Source organism: Physeter macrocephalus, chromosome 11 (assembly GCF_002837175.3).
Source record: "Physeter macrocephalus isolate SW-GA chromosome 11, ASM283717v5, whole genome shotgun sequence".
Lineage (NCBI taxonomy): Eukaryota > Metazoa > Chordata > Mammalia > Artiodactyla > Physeteridae > Physeter > Physeter macrocephalus.
In genome coordinates this window covers 91,587,846-91,607,831 of record NC_041224.1, presented here as the reverse complement: position 1 = coordinate 91,607,831, position 19,986 = coordinate 91,587,846, and the positions used below count along the sequence as shown (strand labels likewise).

The following is a 19,986-nucleotide window of genomic DNA, read 5'->3' as shown; positions in this document are numbered from 1 at the left end:
GTCAGCTAAGGTGATAATCCTGAAAGAGGTAACACTAGATATGAAGTGAGCTACATTATGGAAAGCAATTTCAGAGCAGAGAGGTATCAAGAGCATCTGTTTCAAGACCTTCCATAAGACCATCTGCTGATGACAGCCCCTTAGTTTATTAGGGGCCAGATATTAAAGCAACACTGTTCTTTGGTTATCTTCTACAGCAGTCAAGAAAGCACAGATCAATTGCCAATATCCAATATCCAGGTTTAAATGGCACAGATGAAATTGTCCCCAACTGGTAATACTCAAACCAGAAGTAGTCCTGCCTCTGGGCTATATTCACTTACTTTCACAACACACTGGGAAACCATTCAGGATGATTCCTAAAACAAAGTCCATCTACTCCACCCTGTCCAGGATCCCTTGGAATTTTCTCTATAGAAAACTTTTCCTAGATTTCTCTTACCATTGACCCTTGAACTCTTGAGGTCTCTGGATACAGAAAGTCTGTCACTGCCAAATTCCTTAGCATAATTTCTTACGTAGTTTAGGTAAATAGCCTATCTTTTCTGAAGCCAGTGGTATACCAAGTGGGGGACAATGGGAGCGATCTGCCTGGTGAGGAGGAGTATTTTATCACCGATATGGTTGAGGATTATCAGTGCATGGTGATGATAAAAGTCAGATATGCTTTTAGGTGGATGTATTACTGCTTTTAAATTCTTTATAGCAGTGCACCCCTTATTGCCTGAACTTTGGAATGCCGTCATCTAAACCCAGGAACTTTTGGAACTATTGCTGTAAGGTTGTTTTTGTTTGTTTGTTTGTTTGTTTTTGCGGGGGAGGGGAGTGGGACATCAAAATGGTGTTCACTGTTTTTTTTCTTTCTGAAGAATTTTCTTAAGACACTTAAGCCTGTTCAATTCTACATTCAACAAGGGTTCACGGAGTATTGTTAGATCAAGTACCCGTACTAGATATTAGAATTACAATACTAATAGACACGCCCTGTTCCATGTCCATCAGCAGCTCAGATATCTAAGCGTATTTCAGATTCTCCAAAAGCTATTTGTCTATTTGTTCATTTATTTTGAAAACATTTATCAAGTATCTACTATATGCCTTGTACTGTGCTAGATATTGGAGATAAGGTTAACAAAGAAATACTTGACTCTGTCTTAATGTAGCTTCCGATCTCCCATGTATGCTTACCTCTCTTATTTATATAAATAGTACACAAATGTAGTCGCCTACTTATTACCTTCATGATTTTTCCCATATTGGTATATCAGAAGTACTATTATTTTCTTAAGTTTTTTTTAAATAAATGGACTCAAACTTATAACCACCTTAAAAGGCAACACTTTATCTCTACCACAAGTAGGTAAATGAAAACTCCTATGGCTTGTGAAAAATATAAATACAATACAAACAAGCATGATTAATAAATACTTACTGAATCTTGTGGTCTGCCAAGACCTATGTTAGTTAAAAGAGAGATTAGCAAAATGAGAGACATACTTTAATCAAAATAAGACTTTTTCCTTGAACTCAGCAGAATTAATTGAAAAGGCATTAACATTGTCATATGTGCCTTGGTGTTATTTCATCCGTGTCCTTATTCTACTTAACACAGTCTTATTACCTGTAGTAACCACATTGCTTGCTTTCTAAGGCCCTGTACAAGGCTGTTGGCTCACATATTGGTTCTGTATGGAGAAATCTTTTTGGTTGAAGGCCTTGAATTGCTTAGATAAACTGGGATTATAAACCTAATACCAATTTATTTTCTCTTTGTTTAGTAAACTTCAGGCAATGCATTTTCACTGCATTTTTAGCTATTTTAATGTCTGTTTTTCTTTTTTTTTTCCTATTTCCTATAGAATGCAGAGCCTTGGATCTCTTGGCCACAGATTGACAGCCTGGAATCCTGAGGAAGACTCCTAACGGTAAGACATGGGTCTTTTGCAATTATGTCTCTTCCACATGTGTATACTGCTATTTGATTTAAGTTTGAACTTGGAAGATTTATTCTTCTTAAGGAAATATCTATCATCTAATATGGATTTGTGCTTCAGTACTATCACTGGACTAGTGCTAAGTTGTCTGGTTGGGTTAGCTCTTCAGATTGGATTCTTGATTTAGTATAGATCAAAATACAAGTTTTACCCTGATTTTTTAAACCTGCATTGCCAATTTAGAAAAACACAAAAGGAGGAGAAATTAAATAATAGAGGCACTGCTTCAGAGCACACCATTTGAATAATAATCTAGGTCAGTTTGCTGCATGCCATACACCGAACATGCCTTACAGGGGTGTTTCCAAATTTAAATCCATGTCAAGTATTTTCTTTTCACAACCAAATATGTATACTGTAACAGCCATGTAGGGCAGGCAGTTGACAGAGCAGGGCAAGTTGTGTGGTGTATATAGAGGGCACTACTCCTGATTATGACCAAGTGACGCAAGAAGAAGCAATCAAGTACCAAAGAAAGACTGTTAATTGACTGGGAAATGTGACCATTTTGCCTCCTGAATATTTGAGGGAGCAGGATTAGGGCAGTAAGCCGTTCTATTCAAACAGTGACAGTGTTATAGGGTGACTAAGTGAGTATCATGGTAACTGTGAACATCTGTACAGACCCTGGGAGACACTGATAGACCATTAATAGTGATGGTGTTGAAACCATTGTTGACTCTTGGTACAATTTTAAGTCTGTTAATCCCTATAAATGGGTCTCCAAGATTCGAGTATTTTTAAAGTTCCCACTCCCATGAAAAAAGATGGGACTCAGAATATTCAGGATTCCCTTTTCTTCTAAGTAACTTTTTCTTATTTCTTGAATCAGTGCTGATATACTCCTTGCTTAAACTACAAACCATTCAGTCATTCTCTAGTTATTTCCAACCTTCATGTCCTATGCAATCTGTAATAAAGACTGCTGCTCTTGTGGACAGGACCTTTCCTAATTTTTATGTCTGCTTTGTCCATGAGACCCTGCACCAATGGAAAGGTTAATTCTCAGAAAAAGGCTGGCTCACCATGAGATGGCAGTAGAGAGGCAGCCTGACACACAGGTCCAGATCACTTGGTTTGGGGGCCAGATTGGGGTCTGGACCTAGTGGGAGGAGCTAGACTACCAAAGTAAGCGGCTTTTGACTTTGTTCTTTGTTTCTATCTGGGAGTACCTCTCTGAAGAAGGTGCTCAGCACAGCTGTTAAGTAAAGTCCTGATAGTAACATCTGAGGCTGAGAAATCAGGAGAAAGGGAAATAGTTCCTGAAATATACCAACCTCAGATGATCAGAGTTCTGCTGGACTGCCACACACACACACACACACACACACACACACACACACACACACACACACACACACGAAGAAAGAGAAGGGGAGAGAAGAGACAAGAAAAGAAAAGAGGATAAACATGTTTTATCATTGGAAAGCAAGGCTAACTGAGATCAGCAAGAAGCCAGAAGGCAATTATGACTGATGGGGAGCCACTTATGACAGCTCAGCTCTGAGGCCACATGTCTTGGCATTGCCTCTTCCTTCTTTAAAGAGGCCAAAGTGCCACTATACTAGACACTAGGGTGGGTTCTAACATCCTGTGCATTCTCTTACCCCCTATTGTACAGAGAAACCAGAAAATGTTAAAGATGGATGACATTTTCAAAAACTGCAGCCCAGGAAGTGTCATGTCTTGACCAAGGTCACTTAGTTAACTAGTGGCAGTATTTGGTTTACAAATTAATTTGTCCTTATTGTCAATAGCCTATCCTTTCCAAATCAGAAGAGCTGGGGAAATTTGATATTTTCTCCCAAACTTAAAACACATTAAATGAGTCTGAAATTCAGTCATTTTCATTTTCCTTAATTACAGTTTTTGTCTGTGAGACAAAATTTGGGCCACAAGGGAGTATGCAGTATGATCTGATTGTCTAGTAAGTTAACATGGTAATTGATTAATGTGCCATAGGATCTCTCAGAAATCTTATCCTTAGAAGTTACCTCAGTAATCATATATTGCTCTTCTAGCTGTTATTTTTTCCTAAGCAGAAAGCCTGAAATAGGAGGACAGATGGTGTATTGTTCTGTGGTCCAACTTTTCTTATCTTCAAAGAAAATCTTGTATAAAAACCCAATATGCAAAGCAGGTAAAGTCAGTTTGGAAGAGATAATGAGAATGCTTGAATAGAGTGTTACCTGCTTCCCAATCATGCAATCTCACTCCATCCAAAATGGCTCCAGGACGGTATTGGAGGAATGTGAATGCCTAGATTTATAGAAGAAAAGGAGCTTTGTGGCCAAAGACACCTGCGGTCAAATCTTGCCTGCATCTTTTATAATCTGTGTGACACTGATCTTGTTACTTGATTTCTCCTTGAGCTTCATCTTCCTCATCTGAAAAATATGAGTAACATCAATATAATAAAGTTGTATTGAAGATTAAATGAGACATATATATACAAAGGAGTGCTGGGCGAAGAATGGATTTTAAATTGTTGATGCTGGAAAATGTTGATTTGATGATTGGAACTGGTTTCTGCAGTCTAAGTTAGAAGGTCATTCACTTTTAGGGTTGAATGTGCTTTTGTTCTGTCAAGAACTACTTGCCTGGTGGCTAATAGTTATGTAGACATAGAGGGCTGAGAAAGCCATTTTTCTGGAGGAAGAGCTTAAGAGTACATTTTTGCCTTGTCTAGGACCTACATTAGAAACTGTAAGTAATTGGAGTTAGACAGTGCTCTGTTCCCATAAGAATCATGGGAACTTCCTAGGAAGTACAGATTCAGACAGTACCTCTTCTTTAGGGTCAGCTTGAGAAAAAATATTTTGCTAATACTGTTGGTGGCCTGGAAAATGGTTAGAAGAGGAGCTGGACAGTCAGTCCTCCATAGAAAGGTAAGGTGGTCTCACACCGGCCACACAGCCCTGCAGTACCTGCTACTCACTAGGCCTTTCTCCTTGGCTGCCTCAAAGGTAGCTTTGGTGCCAATCTAAAACCGGCCCTGGAGAATATTTGTGATTTGTAGAGCCCAGTGGATCCCTGGTAATACCAGGCCAAGTTAGAGAATCAGTACCACTTGAGAGAGGTCTGTGGCTGGGCTGGGGAAGTTCCTGGGCCAAGAAACACTAAGGCTAACCTTGGAGGAGATCCGCACCACAGGTTCAGTTCAGTAGTCATGCTTGAGTCTGTTGGCACACACGAATGCAATCTGCAAGAACGGGTGTCTCTAGCTGCTTTCTCACCAAGTCCCCAGGAAGTCTACCTCTGAAACAGAGATCTGGTACCAACATTTATGTCTCTTCATAAAGTATCAAAAATTTCTCATACGTTAGAGAATTGGGGTTAATGCGCAAAAAGAAAGCTTCTCATAAAATAAAACTAATGAAATGTGGCTTTGAACAGATTTCAGAAATACATCTTCCAGCCTGCCTGGGGTCCCTTGGAAGGAAAAGGTTTCCTCTGCTTATCAGCAAACTATAGAAAACCATGACTGCACTGCTAGAAACTCGCCACTGTCTTTCTTTTTCTTTGACCCAGAAATTCTTTCTTTCCCTTGGTCTCTTAAAACCCCTATTAGAGACCATTTTGTGACAGTGGCTTTGTAATCTCCCAGTTCTGGCTCTTGAGTAGAAAAAAAGGGTTTGTTGGCGAGCTCACAGGGTCTGGAAAGGCCGTTCCTTTCCCAGTTGGCTAGGAGAGCCGGAAGCCTGAGAAGGCTGTCCACAGGCTGTCTGGCGAGGGTAAAGGAAGAGGGGAGGAGGAGGAGGAGGCTTAATTCCTATCTGGCTGGATATTGGAAGGTGGCCTCCTTTCCCTTTGGCGCATGAGGGAGAATAGAAGGCCAAGAATCCTGGCTTAGTTCCTGTCAGCTTGTTGCCTTGTTTGTGGGCTTGTGGAGTGAACTGAGACCGGAAGAAGCCTGAGGGCTGCCTGAGACAGGCTTACAACCGAGCCTAGAGGAAGGCAGACCCTCCCTGTCGCCACCGGGGTCAGAATCTCTTAGCCAGAAGCCTCTCTCCTTTCAGTTTAGAGGAGAAGTGGATTGAGGAGTAAATGGCCTAATTAGTTGTGGAATGTTTGCTCAATACATTGGGGATCTTTTCTATTTTCCCATGAAATTACCATAAACATAAATTACAAACACTTTTATTTCTAAGCATCCCTAAGTTAATTGCATGTATCAAAGGGTACATGGCATTAAGTCTTAAACTTTTGAGTATATTTTTGCAGCAACTGTTACATGACTCCAAAGAGTCATCTTAAAATATGATTCTTCTCAAAGGGACTGTGTGACCTCAATGAAATGTCCATTTATGCAACATTACTCTAGTAGGTACTGGCTTTATTAAAACCATTCAGTATCTATGCCAAAGTGCTACAAGCAAGAAGGCACTAAGTCTTAATCATTTTTGTTTCCCTAGTGCTTACTAGAGTATTTACAGCTTTACTGAAATATAACTGATAGGCAAAAAACTGCATATATTTAATGTATACAGTTTGATGATTTGGGACATATTCAAGCACCTGTGGTACTATCACCACAACCAAAGTAATAAAAATATCTGTCACGTCCAAAAGTTATCTTGTGTCACTTTGTTTTTTATTGTTTCTGTTTTTGTTTCATGGTAAGAACACTTAACAAGAAATCTACCCTCTTAAATTTTTAAGTGTGCAATACTGTATTGTTAGCAATAGCCACTATGTTGTACAGCAGCTCTGTAGAACTTATTCACCTTGTATAACTATAAATTTATACCCATTGAACAATTGCCTATTTCCTCCCCCCATCCCCTGGCAGCCACCATTCTATTTTCTTCTTCTATAAATTTGACTATGATAACTACCTCATGTAAGTGGAATCATGCAGTATCTGTCATTCTGTTACTGGCTTATTCCACGTAGCATAATCTCTTCCAGGTCCATCCACAGTATTACAAACGGTAAGATTTCTTTCTTTTTAAGGGCTGAATAATATTCCAGTGTATGAATATACCACATTCTCTATACCCATTCATCTGTTGATGAACATTTAGTTTGCTCCCATATCTTGGCTATTGTAAATAATGCTTCAGTGAACAAGGGAGTGAAATAATCTTTTTGTGATCTTGATTTCAATTCTTTTGGTTGTATACCTAGATGTGGGATTGCTGGGTCATATCATAGTTCTATTTTTAATTTTTTGAGGAAACTCCATAATGTTTTTCACAGCAGCTGCTCCATTTTACATTCCCACCAAAAGTGAACAAGGGTTCCAATTTCTCCAAAACCTCACTAACACCTGTTATTTATTTATTTGTTTGTTTGTTTATCTATTTATTTTTGATGACAGCCATTCTAACAGGTTTGAAGTGATATCTCATTGTGTTTTTGATGTGCATTTCCCTGATGATTAGTAATCTTGAGCACCTTTCCATATATTGGTTGGCCATTTGTATGTCTTCTTTGGAGAAATGTCTATGCAAATCCTTTGCCCATTTTCTAATTGGGTGATTTTTTGTTTGTTTGTTTGTTTTGTTTTTTTGTTTGCTATTGAGTTATAGGAGTTCCTTATGTATTTTGGAAATTAATCCTTTGTCAGATATATGGCTTGCAATTATTTTTTTCCTGTTCTATAAGGTGACTTTTCACTCTGTTGATTGTTATATTTGCTGTATAGAAATTTCTCAGTTTGTCATAGTTTATGTTTGTTTATTTTTGCTTTTGTTGCCTATGCTTCTGGTCATATCCAAAAAATCAATGCCAAGACCAGTGCCATGAAGCTTTTTTCCTATGTTTGTTCTAAGAGTTTTATAGTTTCGGGTCATACATTTAAGTCTTTAATCCATTTTGAGTTTATTTTTAAGTATGGTGTAATGTAAGGGTCCAATTTCATTCTTTTGTATGCAGATATCCAGTTTTTCCAACACAATTTATTGATGAGACTTTTCTTTCCCCATTGTGTTTCTTGTTTCCCTTGTCAAAAATCAGTTGACCACATATTTGTGGGTTTCTTTCTGAACTCTGTTCTGTTCCATCGAATCTTTATATCTGTATTTATACCAGTACCATACTGTTTTAATTACTAAAGCTTTGCAATATATTTTGAAATCAGGATGTGATACCTCCAGCTTTATTCTTTTCTATTAAAATTGCTTTGGCTATTCTGGGTCTTTTGTGGTTCTCTATGAATTTTAGGATTGTTTTTCCTATTTATATAAAAAGTGCCATTGGGATTTTGATAGGAATAACATTTAATCTGTAGATTGCTTAGAGAAGTGTGGACATTTTAACAATACTTTAATAGAGTATTGAGGGAAAGACAGTAATGCTCAGCTAATATTCCCTTTGTTCCCCTATATTTCTTGATCCTTTTGCAATTAGGCAAGGTGCTGTGACCATGAGTGGAAGTGATGAGTGTGTCACTTCCAGACTGAGGAAATGAAAGCACATATACAGTTTTTCATGATTTTATGGTATGATTTTATGGCAATCAAGGAGACACGTGTTCTAGATGATATAGCTACAGGATGATGGAGTCTCCGTCAACTAGGCTCCCTGAGTGACTATGTGGATAGAGTCTCTACTGACCCCACATTGGACATAAAATATGAGCAAGAAATAGGATTTTGTCATTTTAAGTCACTGAGATTTGGGGGTCAGTTTGTGACTTGAATAATGGAGCTTGTCCTGACTAATACAAGTACCAAGCCAGTAGTGAGCACTTCCCTCAAGTTGTTCACAGTGATGCTGATAAATGGTGGGGCTCTAGTGGTCTAGTGAGAGTTTGTGCAGAGTATGGTAGAACAAAGAGAATTGTTGGGGGGAAGACCTGTACCATAGAAGAGGTGACATTTATCCTAGGTCGTGAAGGAGACCTGGGCATGTTCCAAGCAGAGGAGATAGGTAGGGCATTCTAAGCAAAGGCAGATAGAAAAAGATTCTACATTTGAGATATTGACACTTTATTCATTCATTCATTTAGCTCTACTCTCAAGACTGGTGATTAGTTTAAACACAGATTTCACAGAGGAGTTGGTAGAGAAATAAACTATTAACGTTATTCAAATCAGGTTGGGAGAGGCTTTATCTCATTCCATTTATGGAGAATTCTAAATGATGTTTACAACCTTTAAATATAAGCTTTTATTTGATGAAAGGAGATGGACTTAATTATTATACTCATTTTATGTATGTGAAGAATCTGAGAATTTGATACACATTATTTTCTTTTTTTTAATTTTAATTTTTTATTTTATTTTATTTTTGGGGGGCTCCATTGGGTCTTTGTTGCTGCGCGTGAGCTTTCTCTAGTTGTGGCGAGCAGGGGCTATTCTTCATTACAGTGTGCAGGCTTCTCGTTGTGGTGGCTTCTCTTGTTGCGGAGGGCGGCTCTAGGCACGCAGGCTTCAGTAGTTGTGGCGCACAGGCTTAGCTGCTCCGCGGCATGTGGGATCTTACCAGACCAGGTCTCGAACCTGTGTTCCCTGCATTGGCAGGCAGATTCTCAACCACTTTGCCACCAGGTAAGTCCAATACACATTATTTTCAAGTTCAATTAAACGTAAATCAATGGTGGAGCTTAGAAACAGTTTGAGTTAGGTACTATTTCTTCCACCTATCTATTACCCTATCTACAACCTTTCCCATGCTCCTCTCTCCCCCAAAAACTAAATAAACAAAACAAAACAAAACAAAAAATCCCCCAAACCTGAAGTCATTTTAGAAACAAACTCTGGGAATAGGGATGGAGGAACTGTGGACATAGACTAGAGCTAACGTGCTCAAGCAAACTGTCTGACCTAATTCAGTCAGTTGTTTAATTTTTTGCCCATGAACTCATCCCATTTACCCCATCCTAAGACAACTCCTGCTCCATTTCTCAGATTTTTTTCCTAACTCCAGTCGATTTATTTTCTTAGCACACTCTCACTTCCCTCCTTTACCAAGAGGCCTTGGGCAGATGATTTCTTTAGGTACAAATCTATCTTTCATCCAAAAAGATGTTGGCATTCAAAGAAGGAGGAGACAGTACTACTAAGCAGTCTTGTAGAAGGATCATATTGTATGATTAAAGGCTCATGGTGTGGGAACAATGTAGATGAATCAGAAAACTGATGTTTCATAAAGTGGAATATATTTTATTTTCCCTAATTCATTTAACCAAAATTTACTGACTAGATTCACAAACTAGATATGCCCCAAATTTCAGGAAAATATATCATTTTTTGGAATTAATTCTAGTGTTTGGGTTTTTATTTCTGCAAAAAGATGCATGTTTTCAAATACTACATGAACTCCTACAGGAAGCAGCATGTAAGTTATGTTATCAGTCCTAATAACCTGGGTAGAGTATCCAATAAGGAACACCTGGGCGCTAATGACGCCACCTTTTTGAGTTCACCTGGATAGATAACACATTTAAGTTGCTTTTCCATAGCTACAGAGACCACAGGCTCAGCCCTCGCCAGCCTCCTCTCAAATGTTGCCATTGGTCTACAGCAGAGAAAGATCACGAATGACCTGGCATAACCCATTTTCACCACAAGAAAAACACTCAAATCACAAATTACAGTAATTAGGGATTAACATCATCATTTTATATTTGGAGAAGAGCATATTGCTATCATTATGAAAAAATTTAGTCTATTTAATGCTTTAATAAGCAAGCGAATTATGCTGGAAGTATCTAAACAGTCACAGAATTCAGTATTTTTACTAATGATTTTTGTGTGTGTATGGAATGATGTAGTGGGGAGCATCTAACTAACCGTTCTCTATACATTTCATTTTTCTCAAGCTAGCAGTTGACTTCATTGGTAAAGCTGACCAAAAGATAAAACTAGAGAAACTGTTTTTGTACTAGATACGTGATGTAATCTAGTAAACTGTGGCAGAGAGAATATTGTCTTAGTCTCCTCTTAGTTGAGCTCTTTTGATGTAAATGCCCAATCAGGTGCTCATAAAACTGAAATTATGACCTTCATTTTCTGTGGCTTGAAGTTAGAGCAAAAGTGTTCCATCAATAAAATCTTCAGTGGTTTTTCGATCCTCGTAATATCACCCAGCAGTTCTCTCCTTGAGTTGAGATAATAGCAGCAATTAGGCAGCTTTTATTTCTCAACCCCTTTTAACTTTTGCTGTATTATAAATGAGCACACTGCATATATATGTAACCACTATAGAAAGAATGCTGGCCAGTGTCAGAAGCGGGGTAAAAACAATTAGCCCATTCATGAATTATTCTTTATTTTTCACTTTAGCCCCAAAGGTTAAATGTGAATGTGCTTAGTTGCCTCACTTTCTATTTTGACCACATGTGAAAGCTTTGATGCAGTTCTGCAGAGAGTAAGAAAAGTAAGATTTGTGAAAACTCAAACACACTTGCATTTATTAATGGTCAGTCAGTAATGGCATGTAATTAAAGTAATTACAGGAAGGCAAACAGACAATTAACTTGTTGGAAGTGTCAAGGAAGGGCAATAACAGAGTTTAAAGTTCTTGTCTGTCTGGTTCATCTTTAAGTCCCACAAATATCATAAAGAAAGAGTGATGCTAACCAGGAGGATCGGGCTAACATCAGACCTCTGTGAAGCCACCATGGAGTCTGTAACGGAAAAGCCAAGGGCCAAGGGCAATATACTGGGGTAGTGTGGGATGGAAGGAAGGGAACTAGAACCAAAACAGGCTTTGTGAATGAGGGTGGCTTTATCAGAGCTTTGGCAAAGATTAACTACAGCAGATGGCAAACAAAGAATGATGAACTTTCTTCTCCATCAGTCTTTGTGCTTCAAAATCTGAAACACATTCTTCAGCCCTGATTGGTCTTGGTCAAAAGTCACTTCATGCATATATTAATTTTATATTGCCAAGTGGGTTATAAGTTATAACCAAACTCATTTTAGGAATCTTGCTTGTGTTCTGCCATGCTCAGTACAGAGCTGAGTGTCATTTGATGAGTCGAAGTGTCCTGAATTGCCCATCCATCGTCTCCATCCCCAACCTTTTTCTGTATGCCAAGTTAAGTGAGGGGCAGACATGATGCTGAGAACCCTATCTCAGTTATTGAGACTGGCCTTTTATGAATCCTATACGTAGCCACTGACACAAGAACTCCGCTAACAATACTAATAAATGCGTACGTATCAGGTATCTTTTATGTACTACACACTTTATTCTTATCTCATCAGAACAACTCTGTGAGGTTGTCTCACAGGAGGTGGGGGGAATCTGATTTCTATTATGTCTGTGTAAAATAAGTTGAAATTGTAGAGTAGCAACTTGGAAACCGACCTTTGGGATGAGTAAATCAGAAGCTCTTTTATTATTAACTGAATAATTGCTATATAGTAGATCTAGGGGCCATTTGCAGTCACAGGAGTGCAGGGATAAGAAGAGGGCCCCTGCCTCCCTAAATTAACACACCTATCTAGAGACCAATGCAATACTGCAACATTTCTTAAATTCATTATTTTCTTATCATTGTTACTACACTGCCCATGTTCTTTATTATTTCTCACCTAGAGGAAAGCAGTGCTTTCAAAGCATATTCCTTAATTCCATCTCTCCCTGTCTCCAGTGTATTTGATGTACTTCTCCTGTGTAATGGGTTTCTCCTATCTAATGGGTAACTCTGATCATGTTGCTCTCCCACTCAAACACCTTCAATGGTCCTCCAAGGTCTACATGACAAAGTCCAATCACCTTATCCTGACAGTCTCAGTTACCCACAAGCTGGGCCCAACTTGCCTTTTGTAACTGATCCCCTATTACTCTCCTTCAGACATCCTAAATTTCAATTTAAGTAGCACTCTTCATGTGTCCTGTACATTCCTTGAGCTTTCTTACCTCCATTCCCTGGCTTATGCTACCCCAACTATTTTTCCACCCTGCAATTCTGTCTTTATTTCAAGAACTACCTCACATGTCACACTAATGACACACCCTTACCTAATCCCCCACCCCCTTCTGCCTCCCAACGTTCTTATTTGTAGCATTTAGCTTGTATTTATTTATTTCTAGATACAGCCATAATAACACTAACATTCTTGTGGAGGACAAAGTAGACCTTTGTCCTACTTCTCATTCTATCTTCATAATGAAAACCTAATAACTTAAATAAACACACTTCCCCCAACCCTGCTACCTTCCTCCACCTAGTGAATTTCTGCTTAATTAGGAAGACCCAGTTTGAATACACCTCTTGCAGAAAGTCCTTCTTAAACCTTCAAGGCTTGTTCAAGTGCTCTTTTGTGTTCTTTTTTGTCTTTTATTCATATTTTCATCTTAGATCTAGATCATCAAAATGAAATTATCTAATTATAGGCCTGTCTTCACTATTAGACTCAAAATCCCCCCAAGGAATTATCTAGTATTAAATTACCTGAGCCTTGAGCATCGTAGCTACTATATTGTAGATGCTCAGTGCTTTCCGAATGACTCTTTCAGGGCTCAAATCCATGAAGCTTTCATGATAAGGCTGGAGACAGTAGATGAGGGTACTTTAGATAAGAGTAGAGAGCCCTTTTTGAGGTGAACAGCCACAAAACACTGCCAGTTTTCAGGTTCTAAAATATGTTCAGCTTGGGATTTGTCATCTTGAACTCCACAGCCGGGCTCATTTACAGCTACAAAGTAACTCTGTGCTCAAGTACATGAAGAGGGTAAGTACCTTTGGCAGATTTGAAAAGAGTTTGGATGGATTCTAGAAAGGAGCAAGTGTTTTAAACTCTTAAGCTTTTTTTTTTTTTTTTTTTTTTTTTGCGGTACGCGGACCTCTCACTGTTGTGGCCTCTCCCGTTTCGGAGCACAGGCTCCGGACACGCAGGCTCAGCGGCCATGGCTTACGGGCCCAGCCGCTCCGTGGCATGTGGGATCTTCCCGGACTCTGGCACGAACCCATGTCCCCTACATCGGCAGGCGGACTCTCAACCACTGTGCCAACAGGGAAGCCCTAAACTCTTAAGCTTTTTTAGACACCTGAGCTCTAACTATTTGTACTGGGACATTTCCCATGGTTCTTTTTCTCAGCCTGGCTATGACTATTTCCAAGAATCTGAGAATGATGGATACAAGTCTCCTTTAACCCACAACCACTGTAGTTTCCAGACACCTGGCCCTGAAGTTGGGCCACTGCCAACCCATTACTTCCAACTTGCAAATCCATTGAGCTCCATTACTGAGTATGTCTTCAGTGCTACGAGCAAGAGGGGAAAGTGGTATGGCTTAGTCTGTAATCACTGTGGGCTATTTCCCTCTTAACGCTAAACCCTGACCCTAGTGCTAGGAAGGAACCACAGGTACATGCTATGTATAGTTCAGCCCTGCCTGTTTAAGATATATAGGTATGTGTTTATGTACAAAATCATGTCAAAAAAAAAAAAGTAAAACTCAATGTAGGAGTCCCGAGGAGGGGTAGAGTGTGACCTGTCAGGTATGGTTAATTATAGAAAACTGCTAGAAGTCATTTTTCTGAGAGATGAGGGAAGTATTTGGTAAGGAAAGGGGGAACAACCGTTTTAGGTGCAGCATGCAGTATGGTGTAAATAGACTTGGACAGTGCCAAGCAAGACATGCAAGGAAACAGGCAGATCCTATGGCTAGAGCAAGGATTCTGGGTAGGTAAATCCAAAATTATTAAATCTCTGAGAATGGGGGGGTTCAGTAAATGATAAGTCTAGAATTTAGTTTAAAGATATGACTTGATGACAACAGGGGACCATTATAAATTATTGAGGGGACAGAAACATGGTAAAATATTTTTGAGGAAGATTGGTTTAAAACTTTTATAGTAAAAAAAAAAAAAAAACTTTTATAGTAAAGATATTACAGTGGAAAGACCTAAAAATTGGGCACTGTGAAGGAGTTTGCTACATTAAGTGTATGAGCTGATGAGAGCTTAGACCAGGGATCATATGCCATCATTACCTGCTCCATGACAGGCATCCATATTCCAAAGCAGAACACTTTCAGAATGGCATCAGAATCCTTCTCAACACAGCTCTCTGGGAAGCCTCTACCAAGAAATTTAAGTTGGCAAGCTAGATGACGCCTAAGTGCTATTCCTGTTTTAGACTATGGTATAATATGTGGAAATGACGTAACTGGGGCCATTATGTAGGTATGCTAACGAGAATATGTAGGATATGCTAACAGGATGACATGAACATAGAGGATGAGGAAAAATGAGGAACAGGAAGTGAACGAAAGTGTAGTAACCTAAGGGACTACAAAGAGTTGTTCTAAGAATGTAATAGAGAAATATGGGAAGAGTTCTTGTTTTGATAAGAAAAGGAGATTTTATTAATCCATTAGGTTTAGGTCCATGTGAATGTAACTAACTAGATAAAAATGGCTTACAAAGAGGATGAGATATAATATTGAGGTTGATAACATTTATTCATTCAACACTTTTAATAAATATATTTTGAGTAATTACTCTGTACCAGGTACATTTTTGGGTGTAGAGATGCATCAGTGAACAAGCCTGGGGCATCAATTCCAACAATAAGAGGGGACAAACAAACTATAATAGATACAATAAATAATCATGTAGTTTATAAGAAGATGATAAATTTAGTAAAAGAAAGAAAAATGTATAGCAGCATAAGAATGATCAGGAATTCAGAGGTACCGAGGGAATGAGGAGTCATTCATTTAGCCTCAACATTTGTCCTACTGTCAGAATATTTGTTAGGTCAACTCCATACGACTTAAGAAATGTTAACAATTAATTTCTAACCTCTGATCATAGAGACTCACTGGCCATAGACCCTTCAGGCTACAGAAATGTGTGCTAGGGCTTTTTAGGAGAGAAGAGATTCAATATCTTTACTCATACTAATCTTGTTGCCTTCCACGAAAAGAAAGTCCAGGTAACCTCCAGTGACTGAATAGAGTGGAACATTTGGCCTGTTGCATTTTCCATGTTGCTTTCATGGATAAATTTATGTTGCAAAGGATGGTGAGGGCAGATTGCCTGATTTTGTCCACCAGAGTCTTAACTGTAATAGTCAGATAGAGTCTATTTAAATTTCTATCAATTGCAATACCTGGAGGAGATTTTAAACCCAGGAGTTTTTGAGGTCCATGGAAGGATTTGTTGAGGGATTAAATCTACTCTTTGGAATGGGAACTAAATGTATTTTACTATTCAGTTACCATGAGACTACCTTTACTACAGAATGACCATCAAGAACAGTGGTGTTGAGATTTCCATCTTCATGCCCTTCTCAGTAAGGATTTGTTAAAATCTCTCAACTCTCATGAAAGAGGGATGATATCTATGCTGGCTTACTTTGAACTCTTCTCCTCTTTTGTTGTTCCTGTTTTTTGGAGCCTCTTTGGTTTGCTACAAATGCCCTGCCTTGTTTCCGTATACATGGATGTGGGTTTCTTATTTCAGGGTCCTTATTGATAGTTCTAGGCTTCCAATCTGCAGAAGCTTAAAGTTCACTTCACATTGAACCTTTGCAGAGATTTTTGTTTGGGTCACCGAAATGCTGGCTGCCTGCTTTACACGTTAGCCTCATAAATGACTTTGGTTTATTTGCTTGGCCCTGCAACTCTTCTCATGTAGGAGAGCTCCCTCCTCTTTACATTCTTTTTGGAACAATCAGCATTTTCTCTGCATTTTGGAGCATTCTAACCACACTCTGGCAGCAGGAAGGGTATTTTCAGTCTCTTTTTGGCAGTAAGAGTCATCTTTTGCCTGGCACCAAGCTGAAAACATTCCCCATCGTGCAGTGCTTTGACATTGTCTCAGCAGTTACAGTGCAGAGGTACTTCCTGTGTAGCACTGTTAAATATCCCTTCCCCATCAACAGCCCTTCAGGGACATTTCCTGTGTGTAACACTATTGAAATTCCTGCCCCATTAGTAGCAATGCAGGGATGCTCCTGTGGTACTTTCGGGACACATCCTATGTAACATCATTACATCCCTTCCATCGAGAGGGATGATGCATGGATACTTTTGTTTTTAATTAAATATTTTGTTGCAGTGACTACGCAGCAACTCAGGATCCTTATTGTTTACTTCATTTCTGATATCATTAGAGTTCTTCAGAAGCATATGAAATACTACTACCAGTTAGCTAATGAATCTAATATTTTATTCCCTTGTCAGAGTCATTCAAGTCATGGATATTCAGGCATGGAAATGATGGAATCCAATCAGGTTTAAGACCCCATGTAACATATGAATTCATAATAGCATTCAAGAAGGAAGCAAAACCTATACCATTTATATCTATCTTATACTATTTATATTTTAAAATTCCATTCCTCATTCCTTACGGTCAACAATAAATAAAAATACAATCTAAATCCTATCATTGTCAAGAGAGTAGTCAATTCAAAGAGCAGTTTCAAGCTGTACAGTTGTGGGGAAGGGAGAAGAGAATGTCATGTGATTTCCTGTGGGATAAATCCTGACTCTGATTAGAAAACATATATTAAGCCTTTTCTATTTATTCCTCAAAGACTACAGGGATGGTTGTAGTATATCACACTGGATACACAAATCTTAGGATAATGTAGTTATCTATGAATACTTATGAATATTCAGCCTAGAGAACACACCAACTTGGAGTTTTATGGATATGGCTTTTATGTTATGGGAGATAGAAATTCATCATGCTCTTAGATGATATAAAGGCCATATCTTTATCATCATGACTAAGCTGAATGAGATTAACTATGTGGTCAAAATCTGAGTCACTCAGACCTGCAAAACAAGCACAAGAGAGATCAATATTTCTAGATCCACATTAAGGTAATGAGTCACATTGAATGAAACCAACCAGCATTTTTGGGGGTCACATCCATGTTTCTTATGGTATCTAGCATGGTCTAATTTTGGAGAAGTGACTAATATGTTGGAAGAAGGAATAAACACAAAATGAACACAATTAGATAAAGACATAACCATACCCCTCAAGAAAAAAGAAATGAAGGTCACCAGGAACAAATACATAGTAAAACATTTTGTACAGAGAGTAAAATACTCTGGCTTAATTACAATTAAACCTATGCCAAAGAGAGTCATACTATATTTAACCCTAAGAGAGTTTTGCCAGGCTCAATTTTATTATCTATCCAGCTTTCTAGAATGATGTCATTAAGTTGGGTTAGCTTGACCAGTGTCCAGAACTGGTGTCACATGGAGAAAAACGAAGGAGAAAACCCAAACGGGATAGTGTGTAAGTCTGTCCTGAGAGTGGCAGATAAGCACAGCACTGAGCCATAGTAGCATCACAGTCAGGTCCATATTTCATATAGTCCAGACACGTAGCACTGCTCTCTACAGTGCACCCAATGATGAGCTCTTTCATCAGCCACAGTTAACATAATAGGAGAAGGCAATATTGTTTTCCAAAAGGAGCCAGAAAGATTCAGTCCACAGGGCCAACAACACTGTTTATTGCAAGTCCACATTACTGGACTGTGTTTGTTTAGATAATGAAAGAACAGGATTGCCAAAACTCTGCTTTGTAGTGAACTAAAATAGGGCAGTAGGGCCAGGTAAGAGAATGATGGTTAAATATCCAAAGACTCTAATAAAAGCCAAAGTCTGCTAAAGTTCATCATTATGGCTAGTGAGAAAATGGGATTGTTGATACTTAATGACCAGGGCTAAGAACTCATTTTTAGTTAAAGCATTAAAAGAAGTATACAAGGCAGAGTTGCAAACAATATCAGGCTATGCAAAGGACAGCTGCAGTCAATGTTCCCACTAATATTTTCCATCCGTGTACTGAGTGATTTTGTAATGTGCAACTGAAGTCAAGAAAATAAACAGATGTGCACCACAGGCAAGAACAACAATGAAAGAACTTGCATAGATTTTATGAAGATTGCACTTTTCATGTTGATTCTGCTGGCGAGACAGTAGTGTTGGAAAAGGTCTCCTGTATGTAAAGTTGTGTTCTATTAAGGAAGATGAAGATGTTGATATGCCCCAACAACCCAAAATGTTTTGAGCTCTTTATAGTGGATCTGCATCCACTCTGAAACACCCTTCACCCATTCGCATCATGAGCTCCAGTGCAAGTTTGCCAGACAGCTGGAAATGCATTACAATGAAGAAAACAGGCCTACCAAAGACTCACATCTGTTATCTTGGCCTCATATTCACCCTGCTGAAACCAGCTTCTCCACCATGTCAAAGACATGGGAGAGTATAATTATATTTTAATGAATTCTTGGCATTGCAAAACTATAACTGAGTTTGTATATTTTATAGGGAGAAGAATTTAGACCAGAAATTTAATTGATGACACCAATGCTAAACCTATACTACTGTTGACTATGAACAGCTTAAAACACCCTTCATGATTTGTCCCTATATGTTTATCTCCTTTATTAGCCCTGCCATTTCCCAAGCATCCTGCAGTCGAGTCATATATGCAATTTGACATTCCCATAACACACCATTATTTTCAATTAAATATTCTTTGAGCAACTACTAAATAGCAGTCATGGACCCTGTTTTTACAGTGGTCCTTGCCCTCAAATCTAATAGGCAAAACAATATTAAACAAATATACAAATAGATATTTAAATCAAAGTATGACATTTTTATACAAGTAACACATTAATACCTTCCCTTTTTAAAGACAATTGAACTATACAAATATATAGAGTCAAAATATAAGTGCCTAGATTAGCCAAGACCTTCTGTTGGGAGTGAAAAATGCCAAATCAAATTAAGGAATTTATTGGTTACATAACTGGGAGATCCAGAGATGGGCTGACCTTAAGGTATAAGCAGTCAGTAAACAACTAGATGCAAAGACTCAAATGATCAGCCTCCTTCCCTTTTCATCTCTCCTGTCTTCTCTCATTTCCTCCTAGCTCAGGAAGGCAGAGATTGGGTACATGTCTTTACCTAGCTGGAGGTTAATCGTGCTTATACTGGTAGTGGCCCTAGAAAAAAAGAGAATGCTTTCCTCTCGCACTGTCCATTTATAAAATTTCAGGGAAGGACTCTGATTGGGTCCTCTTAGGTCAAAAGACCATCT

General features: G+C 38.6%; 1 long non-coding RNA gene across 1 annotated transcript in view; it reads left to right on the top strand.

Annotated features, from left to right (window-relative positions):
- Positions 1 to 19,986, top strand: part of LOC114487120 (uncharacterized) — a 232,377-nt gene that overhangs the window by 53,954 nt on the left and 158,437 nt on the right. Inside the window, exon 2 of the long non-coding RNA XR_003681853.2 lies at positions 1,860 to 1,925. This is a non-coding gene — a long non-coding RNA (uncharacterized lncRNA). The remainder of the gene's footprint in view (positions 1 to 1,859; positions 1,926 to 19,986) is intronic.